The 20,886-nt window shown below is 42.5% G+C and overlaps 1 protein-coding gene across 6 annotated transcripts in view; it reads left to right on the forward strand.

The window, feature by feature from the left end:
- The window catches only part of slc20a2 (solute carrier family 20 member 2), a 52,322-nt gene that overhangs the window by 8,780 nt on the left and 22,656 nt on the right, over positions 1–20,886 (forward strand). Inside the window, exon 1 of one of the 6 annotated variants that reach the window (XM_053871049.1) lies at positions 15,757–15,909. The exons of 4 other annotated variants lie outside the window; for them this stretch is intronic. The gene's annotated coding sequence lies outside the window, so the exon portion shown is untranslated. Of the gene's footprint in view, positions 1–15,756; positions 15,910–17,563; positions 17,713–20,886 lie in introns of those variants that run through there. One more of the 6 variants, XM_053871050.1, reaches the window with a different exon arrangement.

Genomic DNA, 20,886 nt, shown 5'->3' on the forward strand with positions numbered 1-20,886 from the left:
ACGGTTGCCATGTGTCATAAATTTTTTTTAAATTTCGTTAAAACATTTTGAACTTTACGCAGCTTGGAACCCTGTGATGTTACTCCAGATATTGCCACTGATAAAGATGGGGCAGATGGGGGGGGTGTTTGTCAAAGATTTTTGAGAATGTCTTGAATATCAAGTGCCAGAATTCAGTGAGCCTTGAACAGGAGTAAAACATTTTCTTTTTTTATTTTGACCAATGTAGGCGATGTACAATCTTAAACTGAATGACTAGATGTTTCCGACAGAATGTTTGTCTGATAATGTTCTTGTCTTGTTAGAAAGCTACCATCAAGAACACTGCCATCATTAGCCAAGACTCGCCAGTTGTTTCCCTCAAGACTGTTGAGTCTTTCACAAAAGAAGTTGAACGTCCACCAGAGACGTGAAGTTTTTAAGCATTAGATCATTTAGATGGCTTTTGGTGACTGTTATGGCACGATCTACTTGTCCATTGTGGAGATTGTGGGGCTGACCCAGGACTGCTCATAGAATCTTCTACCATCTAACCTTTAGGAATCCCATTAGTTGGAAATGGAATGTTTCAGAATAGTGGAGCAATGGTGAAGCTGTGATTCATGCATGTCTCCATTCATAACTTCTATTATCTTACCTGAGGTTGCGTTTGGTTAGTCAGATGTATGGCTGTAGTGTTTTGTAACTTCATTGTGTGACGCTTGCTCTGCCTTTTCAATTCAAGCAGGGTGAGGGAGTTTAGAGCCTGGAAGCTACTACTTCTCTGACATGAACGCTAGAGTTTCTTCCCAAACATCAGTCAGCTGCACCCTTTTAAAACCCTTGTTAAAGCTGCACACCTCTGCTTTCATATGACCGGCTGTGTGTTTGGAGGTCTGTGGGAGTCGTGCTCAGTGTTTATGTTTTTGGCTCACTGCTGAGAAAGCTATGAGGCCACTCTTCATGGAGGCACTTTCGCGGCGCATGTACCCAGCATGTTTACTAATTCTAGGAAGTTTCTGCCATCTCGACATTTTCACCTGATGCCCCACCACTACGTGATAAGCAGCCGTCGGGTCAGTTGCAGAGTGTGAACGTCCTCCCGTATACATCACACTCAGAATTGACCTGTAGTCGTTGTTGTTAGCTAGCTATCAAAGTGTCTGGACTGTATGTGAACCGGAATCTGAGTTATCAACTGTTGCCCTCTGTGAGACACCCACAATGTTGTTTTAGTGAGTCACTGTGCGGCCTGTAGAGCAACACTATGGAATCTTGGTTTATTCTCCAGTAGGGCTGAACGATTAATTGCATTTGCGATTATATCGCAATATGATAAAACGTGATTTTCTAACCGTAAGGCTGCGATTTGACTGGTCACGTGACGTTCACGTTGGTGGCGCAGTGCAACGGTGAGCTTTAGCCATTGAGCTGTAAATTACGGCTTTAGCCTATGAAGGTAAAATGCGTAAAAGAGGCACATACCCGTAACACAAGCCTCGTATCCATGCGTCAGAGGCACATACGCGAAACTGCACATTTGCATCCGTAAACCTCGTGGCACGTGCGTGTAAAAAGAAGAATTACATTCATACAAACACGAAAAGTAATTTCGCCTTCATTTTCTAAGTGCACAGATACAAGTAACTAACCACGAGCTCTTGAAACTGCAATTGTGACACATTGCTAAGTTTTCCACCTCAACCACCACCAAAACGGGTGCATAAGTTCCACATACTCGTAGAACACGATCCTAATGCGCCTGCGCCCTTTTGCACCTCTTCTCGCACCTATAAATAAAACTGATGCGCACTCATAGAAGTGGCGGAAATACCTGCCTGTTACTCCACGCGCGTCACGTGACGTCTATTGTCCATTCGGCTTTTTTTTTTATTCCTAATTATGGGCTGTTTATGTTCAGACAGTGCTTAAAAAGTGCAATCTACGTTTACATGAAGAGTTGGACGTATTAGAGTGGTAAAGCCACATATTGGTTTGCATTATTGTTGTAATATGCACTTTAGTTTGTGTGATTTATCAGTTTAGTAAGTCTACAGTTGAAACTGAAGTAGACAAATAAACCATCTTTCATTTTAATTAATGCTTCATTTGCCTTTCTCTTAACATAAGAATAGCCTATAAGGAAGAACAATTATATATACTGAATCACATATGGTTTATTATAATGCAGATTGATTCATTAGTTGTGTTTGCTGTAAAATACATGAGAAGAGGACCTTGAAAAATAATCGCACTTTTAATCGCAATCGCAATATTGAGAGAAAAAAATCCCAATTAGATTATTTTCCAAAATCGTTCAGCCCTATTCTCCAGTTTAGTCAAAGACGTACAAGCCCATGATTGTCCTCCTTTTTTTATTGCTTGTAAATAGGTAAATCATATTACATCCAGAAATATCCATTCGATACTGTCTCTAAATTTCTGATTAAAACTGGTCAAAAAGGTAGTCAAATATAAAAGTCTTTTGGCATCAAGTCCTTCAGAACAATTGTGATTTATTCATGATAGTAGTTGCCCCATTGCTGAATGGAATATTGTTATGTTGTGGTGGGCAATGTAAAGAGTCTGAGCACTTCTGTTAAGTAACTTTGACTTTCATGATGTAGTAAAATCCGTCTACATTCTGTTGACGTACACAGTACCTCTGATTTCTGCTCCCGGTCCTATTAAACAGTGTAACATCTCCTAATGACACCTTTATTTGTATTGTATGTATCTGTATTTCAAAAGCATCTTTCTGAGTCCACTTCATGCAGAAGAGAGGTTTGCTCTGATCTATCGTCTCACTAGTCCTCACCGCCTCCCGCAGGTGTGTAATGAAATATTTTCTTAAATTTAGATATTATTTTAAGACAAATACAGTGCAAATGTTGTCTGTCTCTATGACTGTTTGTAGGACTCGCCCTGAGCTGTTCAAGGGTGATGCTTGTTCTGTTTTGTCATGTAGATATACAGCATATGCCATCATTAATCAGACTCTTCATGATCTGTCTCAGTTTATCTGAGTTGCGAACTTAATTTCGACACCTGAACTCACCACTTGGAGAATAAATGAGTCTTAATTACCTTTTGATCACCCTTTTGTCACAGGTGAAATAGAAAAAATATTTTGGCTCTATAGTTCTTTTTATTTATTTCATGTATAATCATAGTGTTAACCATTGAAAAACTGTATGTATGATTTTTTTTTGCCATTATTAAGACAATTTCAAGACAGTGTGATGCCATGTGTTTTTTCATGAGCGGACCCTGATTGACCCTTGCTGAGGAAAATAAGTCAGTAATTGTTCTGCATTGTTTTATTACAGTCAAGATTGTCTGCGCGCAGAGGAGTGCTTTCCTGCTTGCTGACTGTAACAAAGAGAGACGTGACCTTGAACTCCTGTTCTGATGGTGGGAAGAAAAGAACAAGTGTATGGGAAAGATGGACTCTGCTCTTGTTTCCATGGCGGTCGGGGCCCCTAACAGGTCGATCCGCCTGCCAGTAGGTGTGTCCCCGTCACCCTTGGTGGGCGGGCTGTTGGCACACAGACGGGCGGCGTCACAGTCGGAGAACAGTCTGTCTCCCTGATCGGCCCACCTCGCCCTCCCAGCACAATCACACTGTTATGTCGTTGCCTCGCCATGGCAACATCACATGATAGCACAGAACAAGTGGGAATCTTCACGCTGTGTGCGCCTTCGTGCGCCACTCGCTGGTGTTGCTTCATCCGAGCTGTTATTTAAAAATCTGGTTTTACATGTTTTCTTGACATGGCAAGGAGAGTCTGAAATGTTTTTCAGGAGGGTGTGAGAGAAAAGTGAGGCGACTGCTCTTTCATCTGCGTTGACACAATAGTGGCAACAGGTTTACAGTTGTCGAGACAGGTGATCACTTATCTGCCGCATTGTAATACAACATTTAATTCTGCTGCTTCTGCTCTTTTGTATTATGCACTTACTTTTTAAGTGGAGTCAATCTCCTGAACGTTCCCGGTTCACTTCAGGACACAGCTTCATTATGGTAAACAAAGCTCAATAAACTGCTTCCTCTGTTGCCCGGAGTCTCCTACCTGGTCGGTCATTCATTCAAACTGTAACACAGTTCTTTTGACACGAAAGATTAAACAGGGTCTTTTCATTTTTTTTTTTTTTTTTTTTAAGTCATCTGTTTATTAGCCTGTCTAGAATCTGTCCAACTTGAGGGTCATTCCACAAAAGAGGACAACTCATTTTTTAGATGGTCACATTATGTGAAACAAGTACAAACTGAGTAAAATGTTTTCACCTTTAAGGAGTATTTTCTGTTGCCCCACTGTGAGAGAGTAGAGGCATTTGAGACATAATACATGCATTTATTACATAGCTTTCTCATTCTAAAACTGAATTTCCAAGACTTCACATTAGTTGAGTTCTGTTATGCTGTAGTAAGTTTCACAGAGCCAAAAAAAATAAATCGACCGCTTAAGACTTCATCAGCGTTAAGCCGAGGAATGTGAAGCTGTCTTGAATTTTAATCATGCAATTACTCAAAATTCAGCTTTAAATTTACAATTGTAAATGTGTTTGGGACTTTCTGGACTTGAGGAAGTTTTACATGGCCTTGTAATGCACAATCACGGTTTTGATCCTTTTAAATACATTGTGACACGGACACATCTGAAGACTTTGTGCCTCTTTTATTCTTGTTTCATTGTGTCGCCTGTTAATTCTTCGTCTTCGCCACACCATGCGGTTGTAATGGACCAGATTAAGGCCTCCTGAATCACCTCTTATTTGTAGATGACCCCGTCTTTGTGAGCCTCCTGTGTCCTGGACTGAACCTCATCATTGTTTAGGGGATCTAATAGTGCAAACAACTCGCCGTTAATCCATTCGTGATGTGTGTCAGGCTGACCTGCTGTGTGTTTGTGGCTGCACTGAACCACTTCAGTGGCCAGAGAGCTCAAGTGCGGTGGCCTTCAGTAAGCAGTGGCGTCGGTATCAAAGCCCCGAACACACAGTGTGTCTCTTGTTTGGTCCTGGCCTGGTGTTAACTGTACTAATGACAGGCCCACTGTTGAACCGAGCCTTTGTGGTTTTATCTATGTGAGGTAGAATAGATGTTATTTTCCTCGTCTCTCTGTGTTGTTTGTTGTGCAGCAGGCAGGGCTTGTTTGTCATCATTTCTGCCTCTGAGGTGGTCCATGGATGAGTTGAGGATTTGGAAAACAGTGATGAATGGCAAAGCATGAGAGAGTCGGTGTGGGGAAAAGACCGAAATTATCTGTCCGCCCAAGTGAGGCAGCTTGGTATTTGATTCTCTGGATTGTGAAGATTTTAACATGTATTAAAATCAATCCTCCGATTTAAAGACAAATATATCCAAAATCATATTGGACCCCTATTGAACACATCAGTATGTGTCTGTTTGCACTAAACTATCAATGACCACCATTTAACTCCCAGGAACGGCGCACTTCTAAGTTAAAATCACTCGCAGACATAGGCGAGCTGACGTGCCAGGTCCGGTCAGTTGGCTTTAGAAGTTAGCATATAGAGAGATCTTGCTTTGGAGAACCGTAGGAGGAGGGGCAAACGGTATCACTGGAGTGCTGGAGTAAATCAAGCTCATTTCACCTGCAGGAGAAAGATCATGTGAATTGCTGAAGTAACCTACTTGAATCACATACTGCATCTCTGATCTGATGCAAAGCAGACGATGCCCACTGTGACGTAATAGTGCACTTGACTCTTCAACCTTCAACTTCCAGTGTGCCCTCATTACAGTCTAGTTAAAATGTGGCCCATTCAGTGCTTTTTGATTCAACTGTGATTCCTTTGGAGAAATGTGTTGGAGCTTTGCTCTCAAATGAAATACAAACAAAGGCGGAATTATTTTTTTTTTGTGAAGGAGTGCATTAGTCAGGTTGCAGTGATCAGGTGAAACTAATCCAGCAGAGTGTTGATGGAAGCGTCTGTTGTTCATGTCACATGTGTCTGATTGTGTGGATGAAGCCATGTAAGGATGAGCAGCTGGCTCTCTGGTCACCGCTCACACTCATGTGACGCTGCTATTTCTAGCCAAAATCATTCCTCCTCCCTGCTGCCTTTAGCAACACGAGCGAGTGGCAGTTATGTGACACCTCAGGCAGCCAGGCTGGAAGGTGTAGGGTTTTTTCGATGTGTGAAGGGAGGGGATGGAACAATGGCAAGTTTAAGCCCTCACTAGATCTGATAAGATAAGGGAACTAAGTTGCATGTTGGGCTAGTTTGTTGCCTAAACATTCATTTCTATTGCTCCTCCTTTACGCTCCCCGACCATTAACCAACAATAAGCCTGAGGTGAATCGATCATTCCAGTTGACAGCGTCGTGAGATCAGGTGATGCAGTTGCACTTTTCGACAGTCAGGAGTCGTCTCATTTAAGACCTCAAACCTGATGAGGTGGCTTTTTCACAATACAGATCCCGAATAAAGAATAAAGAGAAATTAACAGAGCAGGAGTTAAAGTTTGGTGGAATCATTTCTAATTTAGTAGGCGTGGCATGGTTTCCACTTCTAGTGGATGATCAGCATCAGGAGTTTAAAGATGCCTTTTCATCTGCGGTGCTCAACATGACTGACGCAGAGTTTCATTTATTTTATTTACTATTCACTACACTTTAATTAACCTCTGCCTTTCAACTATACTGTATTTGTTTGAATGTGCCGTATACAAGAGGGTTCCCGGGTGCTGGCAATGGCTGCACAGTTACTCTACTACATCAAGTGGACTCCATGTATCACTCATCAGAGTGGCTCATGAGATATTGCCTGGACTCATATAGTTACTGAATCATACACAGCTGAGTCCCTGTGATGTGGTTGCTCAGCAGGAAAATGTTCTCACTAACTGTATTTGCTGTACTCTTGAATACAACATCTAGAGGATGCCTCATGTGTCCTTGGTAACCATGGTAGCCACATTCAAGATCCACAGGTTTTGAGTTGAGCACTTAGTTACTTTCATAGAACTTACAATGCCAAACCTCTGTGGTGTGTCTCACTAACTAGTAAAGTCGTAGGCCAGGCCACCAACCCCAAGACAGACACCAGTGAATATGGAGACCAAAGTGAATACTGAAGCATAAATGGATATAGTCATACAGACCTGCGTTTTTCAACTGGTGTGCCATGATCCAGTTTCACCTCATTTGTCCGGAGATGGACAAATCATGAATAATTCAAACGTGTTGACGATCTACCAACGTGAGGAGATTACGTTACTTCTATACACTATAAATCTATGCTGATGCATTAATTCGTGAGTCAGTTTCAACAGCACTGCTCATGACAAGGCAAAGAACCCTCTCAAATGTGTAACTTCCAGCTATTTTTAAACCCGATGTGCCTCTAACTTGACCACACACCTTCACGACAGAATGAGGGAGTGTTCCTTGGCGGTCCTGTGAAGCCAAAGACTGTCTGCACGGCAGTGCTAACAAAGCTAATGTGGCTAATGTGACGTCTCACTTCAAAACGTCATTTTGACACTTGTAGACTAGCAAAGTTTGCTTTGTCATTTAAAAGTTGGCTAAAAATGCTGTGCTGTGCACATGTTTGATCGCATCACATGCCACTAGTGTTGCCTTTTTTGATGCATCCCTGCAACACACACTTTGACAGACACTTTCATGTCTCTCCCCTGTTTCTGTATATAGAAGCTATCACCATCTAAAGAAACACTTCTGTCAGTGATGGTGGCCTTCTTACAACAGACTCAGAGTAGTGACACGTAGTGATGTAGGGCAGTTATTACACTGCTCTGAAATCTCAGATTTGTTTTTGAGTCTTACCAATTGAATATAAAGAGGCACATGTATTTTTAAATCCTAATTAGATGACATTTGTGGTGTGGAAAGATTTGACAAATGTGTCTCACAGATTCCTCGGACCATCTCAATTAACATGTTATTTTATTTCAGCTTTTTATATCTTGATATTCCAAGCGGCAGCAGGATCAACCTTCGTGGAAGGTGATGGTTCGTACACTCTATTAAAGTGATCCGTAGAAACCGAGCTTCCCTTGGGATAGCAAGGTTGGCAGTCTAGTGTGTGCAGTGCAATAAGTGTGTTCAAAAACCTCCAGGGTTCCTGCCACTGAATAGGTGATGACATCCTCATAATGTTTCATGCCCCCCACTGCAGTAAAGCCGAGATGACTTATCCGGACCTGGTTGGAACTGCAGTCATCAAACACCGATCACATAAGAGGATAAACACTTCAGTGAGTGTCGAGCAGTTACAGAGAAGTGGACAACTGTGATTGTGTTTACACATATTTTAGACATTAACAAATCTGTAGCAAATTTTACAAGGTGTATTGATGTTCAGTCATAACTCAGTGCTGCTGATATTGATGAAAATATGTAGGCAAAATTTGTCATCATCAAGGGGCAAATCAGTTAATGGTGTACAATATGATGTGAGTCAAAGCAAGTTTATTGTTATGACATCAATCCAGATCGACTTAAACAATAAAGACAGGATCACACAATCAAGTCTTGCGTCTTACTTCAACAAAACTATCAATACAGATAAGTATCGTAATGTATCAGTGTTTTAATATGTTCCTGTACCCTAGATGATACTGACTGTGACATGATCCATCCATGTGTCCAGCACTGGCATTCATAGTTTTATTTCTTTAACAACCATGATCCTTGCGAAACAAGAGCCCAGTATCTTTTCCTTCGCCAATATAAGAGGATGACCGATATGCTTTTTTTTTTTAGGGTAGATACTTGATACTACCCAGAGGCCTAAGACGAGGCCGATATCTGTTAGGTATGAAACCTACCTACCTAAAATTGTTCTACTTACAGCCTAAACAAATAATTAATATTTCCATCTGCTTCTGCTTTGGGCACTGTGTAGTAGCATAAAGTCATCCCTGGAAAAGTTCTTTTTGTTGACAGCCCTTCATTGTATGGTGTCGTGTTATAGCTTTAAAATTAAAATTTGCTGCCAGAACTAAAATCTTGTCGCCATCGGACCAATATCGGCAAAGACCGACGGAAGCCAATGCTGAGGATGACCAGTGCATGCAAGTGAACCAGCCAATGTCACCCCTAAACAATATACTTATCTTTCTCTCCCAAGGACAACTTCACTCTCGAGTACCAAGTCTAAAGTTTTTGTTAGTGTCCATGTTTCCTGCCCTGGGAATTCTTTTTAGCAAAGGATTCCGCTTAGAATATGTATGATTCATGCAGAGGAGAGAACTTTCTCTTTTGTCCTTGATGTTGAAAAGCAGCTGCGTGAACGATCTGTTGAGCGCGAGTGAGTCAGCCACTCTTTAATAAACTGTACCTTTGCTCCAACTGTCTCAACTTAATGCAGCAATGTATGAGTCAGGAGATGAGAATTTCTCTGATTGCAGTCATGGGGACCAGGAGACACTCAGGGTGACCTGTTCTAATTATGCTGGTTCATTTTATAAGATAAAATACAGAAGCTATCATGGGTTTGGTTCTTCGGTTGTCTGAATCCATGGCTCTTTTGTTAAAAAGGTTTCCCATGTATCTCTTTGCTTAATGGGTTTACCTGCCCACAGGACATGCCTGATGATGTCCGGATATATGTTGTATGTTGACATGGATATGGATGAATGTTATATATGTAGCTGAAATCCGACTGACCGAGGCAGAAAACTGAGCCCTCACCTTGTTTACCTCCCTCACCATGGCCGCAGCAGACACTTGTCACGATGAGTTTCCGTCAGCGACACTGAGAAAATGGCCCATGCCACAAACAGTCTTGTGCAACATTACTCCCTGCTGCTTCACCAGCCAGTTCAGCTTGGATGCAAATTTAGTTGTTTTTTTCCCAGTTATTAGCTCATTTGAAAGCTCACAAATGTAAAAATGGTCCCAGGTGTTTGTTTGCAGTGCCCTGCTGACACGTGATGGATGAGCGCATCTTTTGAAATGTGATGATAGACTTGACGGTTCGTGCTCTAGAAATTGCGACAGACAGCAGTCATTTGACTCCGTCCCCGTTGCAGCATATGGGGCGCTCAACTGACGAAGTTCAAGCGATTTTTGCCGTATAATTCGACATCAGAAACATGCATCCTTGAGCAGTCTCCCACAGTGGAGGCTGCTGTTTTAGTTCTTGCCCTCAGTGGCGAGGCCACGCTTGTCTCTCACCATCAGCTGGAATGAAATCGAAAGCATTCAGAATATCTGTGGGGATGTTTAAGTCGTCGTGACTCATCACAGCTGACGTCAATGTTGTAGCTGTTATCTCTCTCTGTTATTGGTTTGTGATTGTGAAATGAGAGCGGTTTTGAATACCTGTGCGTTGATTGTTTTTGTTGCATTTGAAGAAAACTCTGTATGAATTCCATTAGGGATGCACCGATTGATCCAATCCAGTTATGATCGGCGTGATCTGTGAATGGCGAGCACGACTGGTCATTTCCGATCACAAAAATCGATCAGCCGTGTGACAGCCGGCGCACTGATGAAGCTGTGGAGGTTCTTTCAATCTGTCATTTAAAGTTTGCATCCTGCTGCACATTCAAGGGGAACTGCTGTGCTGGGAAGCACCTTAAAGGGCTCACGAAAGTGAGGCCGCTGGTTCTTCAGCAGCAGGCTGTTAGCGCAGCTGTAGTACAGGCTTAGCAACACTCACCGGTCTGAGCGTGACAATCGGAAGCAAATTTCCCAAATGACCAGCCTTTTTCAGGTGTTGTTTATGCAAAGATGAAAACGACCCAATCCGTCAAGTCGGGTACAGCGTTCGTTTGCCACCTGAATCTGAATCTTTTGGAAACGTCCGAGGTGGAAACTTTCATAAATGCAGTGCTCTCTGTCTTGGAGTCCCACTACAAGCGGCCAGTATGTAAGTTTTTCACGGATGTAGGAAAGTCTCTAGAGATACACCAAACTGCAACATCTAACAATGAGTTAAATGTCTTTCAGTTGTCCTTTTGACAGAATATTTGTTGCATTCTGGAAGGTTTTTCTATTTTTTTTTCTCCTTAAGAGGTATATAAAAACATGTCTGAATTAAGGGTAGAATGTAACACGTGGGAGTGAGTATTTTTATGTGGTATGACCTTTAAAGACCTTCAGTTGGCATTAAATATAATTAGTTTAACAGACATGGTTAACAGTTATGTTTCATATAAATTCTTTTATTAAATTAACTTTCACATTTATTTACCATTTACACATGTCATTTGTCTCTCCTCTGCTATTTGCAGATCGAGACAGAACCGTGTCAGTTTACTGATCGTATGTTAAGCTTCTGAATTTATTACATTATCTTTCAGCTAATGATATATTCAACAAATATAAGGTGCTTCTTTTTCGTTCAGTCCAGGAATGTACCAACAATGTCTCCAGTATACTGCTACTACATGGACATTGTGGAAAACTTTATTGAGCTGCCATATTCTCCCAGTCACATTCATTCAACGTTGATCGTTTTGTTAATATCACTGTTTCACGTGTCTTGAAACCTGCTTGAAGTGAGTGAAAACGTAAAAAGTCTCTGTTTGCAACTGTGTAGCAGACATGTACCGTCGTTGCCTAGCTACACACAATCTATTGCACATACACTTTAACACCTACACGGAATGCATAGAGACATGCATAGAAAAACAAGTGGAATTGATTTGAAGAAGGGATGGCCTTAAAGTTCAAGGCGAGTCAAGACGATTCTGAGAAGAAAAAACAAGTTCACCTGCTGTCCGTGTTGATATCATAATACCATAATGTTTTTCCATCTCCAAGAAAAAGTGAAAGGTTACGACAATTTTAGCATGTTGTCACCAACACTGAGCTTTTAATAATTCAAATGGAGTCTGACAGCACATTCTGTTAAAACCCTACTATTCGCTATTGTTCGGCCCCTGACATGGATGGGGTTTAAGATTTCGGCTGCTTGCCTGACTGAATGTGACGCCGGTGGTTGTAGCTCGTAATTCACCAGTGAGATGGACAGTTGTCAGTTTTGACTGTGGTGAAAGAATGCAGCTCAATCTACTCCCCCACGCATGGCTCCCTAGCTTTGAAGGAAAAAGCTCACAGTGTTGTTCGGACTGGGAGGAGGCCGAGGGTCAGACCCAGGACTCAGCGGGTAGTTGATCTAAGCTGCTGCTTAGTGTGAGAAAATGGATGGATCTTGCTTGGAGGCGAAACTGCTGACTGAAACCCCACAATATCCATGACGAGAGTTTAGTATTTATTTATTTATTAGCTCTAATAGTTCATCCCAAACATTAGGTCGTCTCCCGCAGCTCTTGTGATTTATTCACTAGTCACCAATCAGTTGACTTTCACAAACAACTGCTAATCTCTGTGCTTGAACATTTCAGTTGTTGATGCGATTAGAGCTCCTGCTGAAGTCCTCATGTGATTTGGTTCTCCACACTTCATTCTTCAGCTCTCATTATTCTGTCAACACGTTTGAGCGTTCCTCTTAGTTTCCACCCAGAATATCAGCCTGTGGCTAATCCACCAAGTCACTGCTCGGAGGCCTAACCCTGTGCACCTCGTGTCTCTGTTTCCGCTATGTGTACACTGAGGTTAAGTGACCCGGTGATTTGATAAGTGTGTGTGCAGAAATTCCTCTCACTGTTGCTGCCGCTCAAGACCCCTGTCGCTCCTGAGCGCCCTCTCAGCTGCAGCAGGCCGAGTCAAAGCAGCTCATAATGCTGTTAGCTGGGTCATGTGCTGGGAGCTGGATTAAGAGCAGGAAGGCAAAGGCCACTGAGATCCATCTTAAGAATGAAACTGCCCGACTCACATTTGTACTTATTTGACCTCCTGTCAAACTGTCAGCAGCATGTATATAACACAATAAACCTTCAAACTTCCTCACCGATCCACATCGCCGGTGTCGCAGCACTAATGTAACCAAAGCAGTACCACGTATGAGCCAGAGGTTCTATTACCGTCCATCACGTCTGTGTCTACACCACATTCTCTCTTACACCTGCTCAGTGAGGAAGTCCAGCCTGCCTAGGGCAAGATGGAATTGTGAGTACAGCAAAAAGGTGCCTAAATATAAACGCATTTTTATCACAGTCTATCCAGGAATACAGAGGCACCACTATCAAGTAGAGCAGTAGTGATGTGTGTTTCTATGGACCACTTCATTTTCCCTATCAATTAAGATGTTTGGAAATGTTTGCATTTTTAGTTTAATATTCAGGCTCATAAAGGTCACCTTAGAGACTCTGGAAGTCTTTGGTATCTTCAACTGCTAGGCTTTTTTGTCATTGTAGATGGACTGAAATCAGACATTTAATTTCATGTACAGTCACTCGAACAGGGAATCCTGAGGAAATGTTGGCCAGCAGCTGTAACAGCTTTGCACTGTATTTTAAGAAAACAGTGAGTACAAATGAGAGAGTTAAACAACTCTCCTCCAGCTTGCTGCTGATTTACTCGCAAATACTGGAACAATGCGGCAAGTCAACTTGAGCATGTCAGCAAAATACTTTAGGTTCACTAGCATATTCCTGGGATCCAGAGTTTTCAGTAAGTGGATAAACCGAGTCTTTTTGTTTGGTCATATATAATAAATGTGTTTCCTGAATTTTATTTGTTCCCATTTCCTTTTTTGATAGAATTATTTTTTATTTGTACGAATCATGTTTGTCACTCATTGCATAATTCTGTGCCAAATGCAGTGTTTTTTCCATTATAAACTACAAGCCAAATAGAAATCAACTTCGATTTATTGAGGTGACAATACAACATACCATTTTTTTAGAAGTGTAGTAGCTTCCCTCCATGCAATATTCAGTAAACACACCTCCCTCATCCACACTGAAATAGTTTATCCCCCACATGATGCACCATGAAGTGTTAAACAATTCTACAGTTCTGTGATTGTGGAAAGCGTAGGGATCTGGGAGTACAGTACAACATCTTTCATGACGTGCAAAGCAATCTTACTTTTTTGTTTTGTTTTTTTTAACGAACTTGTCAAGCTTGTTAGTGACAACCATGTTTGTGTTTGACACTTTGTGAAGGAAACCGGGAAGGCAGAAGGTAGGAAATCTATGGAAGCCCCAGAGGGGCTGACAAACGGAGAGGATGAATGTCAACTTGCAAGTGGAATATCATTTGGGTTCAATCGGTCGTTGGTAGCAAAGCAAAGGGGCTTTGCAGCTTGCTGCTTATGCTGATTCGTAGAACTGGAACTGTCCGGTCAGAACTGAGCGGCGAGTCGGGGAAATGGAGAGGGTCGAGGGTAAGATGACTCTTGCAATCTGAACGTGGTTGGCAGGGGGCAAAGGAAACTGTCCTGTAACCTTTAAAAGCCACTGTCGCCAACGCTCTATGAATGAATTGTGAAATATGAATTTCATTTTGTGCTTGTGATAACAAAAATCAGATTTTCCGCCAGTGTAGCTGCGTAAAAAGACAAAGTTGCAAAAACAATTAAATAAAGAAAAATGGTTCAACCTAATAGAAGGCTTAGATGAAAATTCACAACAAAAATCTCACAAAATTTGTTCTTACATCACTGGAAATGTACCCTGAATTGCATTGAAAAATGATACTTCACTTTAAAAAAAGAAGTTTGTATTTGCAAAATTGTATTTTGCTAACCTCTGAAAGTCCTGACACTGAAAGAGTGAAACTCTGGTTTCAACTAATCACAAATCTCAATCACTGAAGCATTTAAAGCAGCTGAAACTAACCTGTTTGTTACTAACAATAAAAGTGCCTCGCGTGTCATCCTGCCAAGAAGTTTGTAGCTGCATTTCAACGCGTGAACTCAAAACCACATGATGTCACATATATCCCCACCAGGAGCACTGTGTTTCTGTGGAATCGCCCTCCCTCAGTTTGGGTTTGTCCTCATTCTTGTTGTGGACAACACAAAGTTCTAACTTTGATAATTCATGCTACCTTTTTCCTTGCTTTCAATCATCATCTTCACTCTGCACATCATTGGTGTCTCTACTCAGCTGTCCTCATGGCAGCAGTTCTGCCTGAACACTGGACTGGAGAAGAACTGCAGTTGTAGTTGCAGTTGCCGTGTTCTGAGTTGACAGCAGGGATGATCCAAGTGAAAGACACCTCATACATGTCAGAGATGTGTTGTGGTTTCCATTCTTGTCGTGTGAAGACAGCAGCGCGACTCCTGAAACTGCTCCCGTAGGAGGAGTCCATCATTGCAGATGGCATTTCAGGCGCAGGAAGTAGATGCAGCACGCTCCAGTGAAAGAAGAGAGAGCTGACCTTAACGTAGCATGCAAACCCTGGACTTGGTCAACACTGGAGCCGGGGAAGGTGGTCTGAATTCTTTGCTGTTGTAATGTGGCTTGCCAAGACAAGTGCATAGCAGAGATGTTCAAACCTTGAGCGAACGCAGTAGTTGATGAAGCCTAATGGTGATGTGAAGTTCATAATATCATGCCGTCGTCTCCACTTCATCGTTTTCTCTGTAAATAAGATGCAGACACCATTGAGCCAGTTGTCGACGCACACTTGTTACGCCTGCAGCAGAGCAATCTGAAGGATTATCAGGGACGGAGCCACTTGACTCTGATTTAATGCTGCAATGCAGACCCCCGGCAGCGGTGTGTGAGAATGTGTTTCCGAGGAGGCTTTGAAGACGTGTTGCAACAAGCATGCCGTATGCAGTCATGCTCCATGTTGCGGTTCTAAAGTGACCCCTTGTGCGCCCTGAGGACGGCCGGGTCTTTACACTGTGTGTGTGTGTGTGTTTTGGGTTCGAGGAGACAGCGCCTCCCTGCTGCGAGAGAGTCAGAGGCAGCAGGTGCAGCTGACGCAGATCGACTTTTTAGCAGGCAGAGACAGTTGGGGTGCAGAAAGGGAGAGCATGGACGAGGGAGGGAAGTACAGGAACTCTGATCTGGAATTCTTCAGATGATAGAAGGACGAAGAAGCGTGCTGCATCGCTGACCAGCTGTTTGTGAGTAAAAGACACTTTTCTTGAGTTGGATTAAATGATTCATCTAAGCGAGTCAGTGGCAGAGACTTTGTGACCAATGTCGGATGAAGTTAAAGACCTCGATTGTTGGTCAGTCCTTGCAGTTGACGGGATTCTCTGTCCCCATGCCACAAAACAACCTACTGTTCTTACCACGCTTGAAAGGGACAATTGTAGAGCAGCAGTGGGGAAAGTGATCTGTTGGTTTTTGTGTTCTTACGTGTGTGCGATGAGCCTCCTCCATGCTGTTTGATCGAGAGATTCCTGTCATGATTCAGCATATTACTTGATCTCTTTATCTCTCTAATTGTTTTGTAATTGTCCTGTATAATCTGAGTTAAAGATGTGTTTCTGCAGGTATTTATTTATGTCATACACATGTGTATACCAAGTCATCTTGTCCACCTGTTATGCTAACAGCAATGCTAACGTTTTGTCCAGATCGCTTCTACTTCTGTAGATCAACCCAAGAGGTGGGAATCAGATGACTCCACATTGTGTTTATCCATTGAATATGTGATGCTTTTGTTGTCCAGCAGAGGGCTCCCTCATGAGAGAATGCTTATCTAGCAGGTGAGTTACTGTTACTAAACACAGCCATGTGATGGGCTGAACCCTGAACTGAATTTCTGAGTCCCAGGAACTCCTCCTATTTAGACCAGACCATCCAAGGAACACACAAGGGTTGTCTTTTGTGATAAATGGCTTCATATTAATTCAGAGAAGCGTGGTTATATACTAGACCACTACTTGTTGTTGATAGCTAACTTGTTACTTGCAAATTCATTGGGCGCTTACTTCATATGGCCATGTGTTGGTGCCTCTCATTCAAAGTTGAAATCATCTTAGAATATCTGCACAAGTCTTGCCAGTCGAGGTTGGTCTTAGCTCCATCTACATTGATGTGTAAGTGAGCATTCGTTTGAAGATCTTCAATGCTATTGCTAAGTATGAATGGTTGTCACATCGTCGGTGTGAAAAACACTCGACCTGACCTGTCACCAGACCTGTACAGTTGTACAGGTCTGGTGACCTTTCCTCATCCATCAGTGTGAGTTTTTTTTAGATAAAATTCAGCATCTCTTGTGGGCAGGTCTCTCTTTTTGCTTTACAAACAACAGTGCTCTGCTGTGTACCATTCATACGTCATCACTGTTTACAAACTCTGAACTGGTCTGTTGATGCACTCAGTTGCTGCTGAATGCCCACACAGTAATGGAGGATGTATGACTGCCTCTATGTGCTCCCACAAAACCAAAGGGGGGTCGAGTTCCTCCTCATTTGCTGCACAAAGTTTTCTTGAATCAACTTTTCTCTCATGACCTCAGATACCGGGACGCTCATCCTCATCCCCACACACAGCATCATGGGAGCACAAAAATTGCATTCAATGCCAATAGCCTTGTGCTACCGAACACGATGCCTGGCTGCAGTCCAGGGAGCTGTCGAGTGTTATAATTCTTGTATCCACTGAGCTCAATGATGAGAGGAGGAGGCTGGGCGCGCTGAACACCCTTCCCTGACTGCGCAACATTCACACGCGGGATCGTCACCGTCTCCTGCTCCAATGGCGGCTTTGCCTTCATGTGTCCTTCCTCTTTCTTTGCTGACAGCCAGTCAGCGTCACCACGATTCATTATTGGCTGTGAACGTGGTTGCCTTTTATTTAAGAGGTAGTCTAGACTCTTCTCTGCGCTCTGTTTCTTGCTCTCTAGCTGCTCAACCTTTCAGTCACGTCCCTCTTCTCTCTGACATTCATTCACCACTCTCACCTTGCACAAGAAGGTGAGTCAAGTTGTTTTCCAGGATTAGTCTTCCTTCTCTTCCTCGACTCTGAAGCATATTTGTGCATCAACTTCTTCCGTGTCCTTGGCGGTGCGTGCAGCAGTCGCATCAGGTGTGTCAGTTAGTCGGAGCCGGCATGACCCTCTTTCGTAAGTCAGCATCTATCCACTCCACTTCTTCATAGCAGGGACAGGGTAGAGGGGGATTTGAATGGATGTTGCAGGCGCGTGTCGATGCAGACGGGACCTCGTGACAAATGTGTTTCTGCACCAGCTGTGCTGCAGTGGAGCCTCACGCAGATTAATCAACAGCACACTTGAGAGTATTGTACAGTTAAGGTTTTTCTTCGCTCTGGAGCACCTGCAGATGCTGCAACAAAGGTTTTACAAACCTGATGTGGGGTCATGCTGAAGTTGAGAAGTGCGCCGGAAACTGGCTTTTTTCATCAGGTTAGTGTCCTGACCTCAAGTTAGAATCTTGTTTATGAATGAGTGGGCAGAAGATGTGAAGCCATTGAGTGCAGCAGTTTTTTAGGAAATCACTAGTATTTTGATCATAGTTTGAAGTGTTTTCGTATTTTTGTATGGCGTTTTGATTCTCTCCAAAGTGTTTCACTGTAATTGTGTCTTCAATTGCAATTGTTATTTTGAAACTAGACGTCTAACTTGTTTCTTGTTTGGCATATTTTTCTGGGGGGAGGGTTCCATTTCCAGACGAAAAAAATGTAATGCCTCTTAAGAAATTTGGTGAGTCATGACTGGAGGCAGTGAGGTTATTGTTTAAATAAATTCTGATAGTGGTCATACTGGTATTTGCCTGGAGATACAAGTCCAGGGGTCACCTGTAAGGTGTGACCAGTCCATCTCAGCCAGCAACTCACACACACACATCTTGCACCTACGGACAGTACAAATGACATTTAAACTCCATGTGCTTTCCTACTGCAGGAGGAAACTGGATAACTGCAAGGCCTTCGGTGTCAAATGCATTGTACACTCAAAACTTTAGACCAGCCTAAATTGCTTTGACTTTGTGTTGTTTGTATATTTGTTCCCCCAACTGGCGATCTGTCCAAGTGCCGCTCAGTTTCAGCCTCTTCCATCAGCCGCCCATTGCTTTGGGTTGTCAGGAAACAGACATGCCTTGTGTAACTCCTTCACATTCAGAAACTACTGGTGACGCTAATAATCCGGGCTACACTCCAAACAAAATCCAGCTCGCTGTCTTCTTCAGCAGAGTTTAAATCAAACTTTAAAGTTGTATTGTCAGAAGAACCCTGCTGACCATGACTCTTGAGAATGAGGTGCTTCTCTGCTGCTGCTTGGCAACAAGACTCAAACCAGTTTGTCTCACTTTAGTGGAAGAAAGAGCCCAGTAGTAGAAGGAGACTCGTGGGTAGGAGCCAACTCTACAGTATGATTAATCGTCAAACCTCTGAGAAACAATCTAGATTCTGTCCTGATATGGCTGGTTCAAAGCCTCTGTGTGGGGTTAGAAGAACAAGTGGCTGAATTGTGAAGTGGGTTTAGTGTTTCCAGTAGAGCTAGTGTGAGCTGCCCAGTCATCCATCAGAGACTTTGAGTAGAGTGTCTGCCTGCCGCTGAGAAAAGGCTCTGCTGGTGCACTTTCAAGGTGCTGCATTGGGGTGCCTTCTTTTTGTGTGCGGCTGGGAGGGTAGATGAAAGGTGGATTTCTTCAGTTCTGAGAAGTGAGGTCATTTAGGTACTCGACACAGAGCACAGCCATTTGTTACGATGTTGTACCCAGCAGGAGGATGAAGTTGAGCTCAACAGCTCCACCGTCTTGCGGCTGCCACAGTGCTGGATTTGTATCTGAAGTTTGTGCGGTGGACTGTATCTAAGTGGAGCTTCCTTCCTGCAAGAACCAAAACTGTAAAGATCACATGGTGCATAGGCAAGTGAAAAATTATTTTAAAAACACAAAAAAACCTTTCTTTGGATGATATTGCTAATTAATTGACTGCACCACAGCACTCAAACAAGGCATGCAGTTAGACTGCTGCTGTTGTTGTTGTAGTCACTGACTACAACAGACTGCATTGTCTCAAGTTTAATTAACAATACATGTCATAACCTGAATAATCGACAAATGATCTGTTGCATCAACATGTACTTTGCTGTTACTTTGTACTTTAGGACTACTACTCTGACTACTACTACTATTGCTATTAATAATGATATCATCACTATTATTATGATTATGATTAGAATATTTCTCATAATTCCAGAGTTGCATGATGGGGACTCAATCTGCCAGCACTCCCCCGGTAACAGAAATGCTCTGCCGTTTTTATTCATCACATACTCATCATTTTGTCTCAGTTTTTTATTTCATTGTTTTTTGTTTTTTTAACTCATTTAAAAATAGCTTTTTTTTTGTCTTGAGCAAGACATCACCATTGAATCTGTCTCAGTTGAGAATTGTACTTTTGCTGACTCTTCGAATTTCTCTCTGATGGCTGCGATTCATAATGTTCTTGTGTGCGGTTGTTGTTTTTCCAGTCATCTCTGGCCTTTTTGAGCGAACCGAAGATGAGAAGTAGAGAAGTCGACCTTCAGGCATCTATGAGAACAGGATATTTCAAGCAAGCCTTTTGAATTTTTGGGCTTTCATTGGGTTTACAAAGAGTGGATTCCAGTTGAAGGCAGTTTTGTGTTTCATGGAGAATGTCAGCCTCACATGGCGTTGTGAAAGTTTCCTGTTGGGTGAATCGATTAACGAATGAAGACATGCAACGACTGTTGACTCAGTCGGGGGGGTTGTGGTCATAAACCTTTTAATCTGAGAGAATGTCGGAAAGCTCCCCCATGGTGCTTTCACTGTCTGCTTTATAGCTGATCAATGAGGACATGAGCAGCCTTATCTGGCAGCTGGTGTTGGTTGGACCTCACTGCTTTGGAAATGTCTTGGTTATGCTTCATATTTAACTTTTAAGCAAAACAGCTTTTAATTTAGACAAACTGCAGTTCTGCATGTCCCTTCAGTGATTTCATCTTGTTCTCATATGTCCTTTTCATGCTTCTTATTTTGCCTGCTTGTTATTTGTTGTGAAATTGGTTTATTTTTGTCGTTGTACTACTGGCCTATGTATTTTGTATCTGCTTTTGTTTCATCATGTCCATTATTACAAACGTATTTTATAAAATTACATAT

This window comes from Synchiropus splendidus, chromosome 7 (genome assembly GCF_027744825.2).
Source record: "Synchiropus splendidus isolate RoL2022-P1 chromosome 7, RoL_Sspl_1.0, whole genome shotgun sequence".
NCBI classification, from domain to species: domain Eukaryota; kingdom Metazoa; phylum Chordata; class Actinopteri; order Syngnathiformes; family Callionymidae; genus Synchiropus; species Synchiropus splendidus.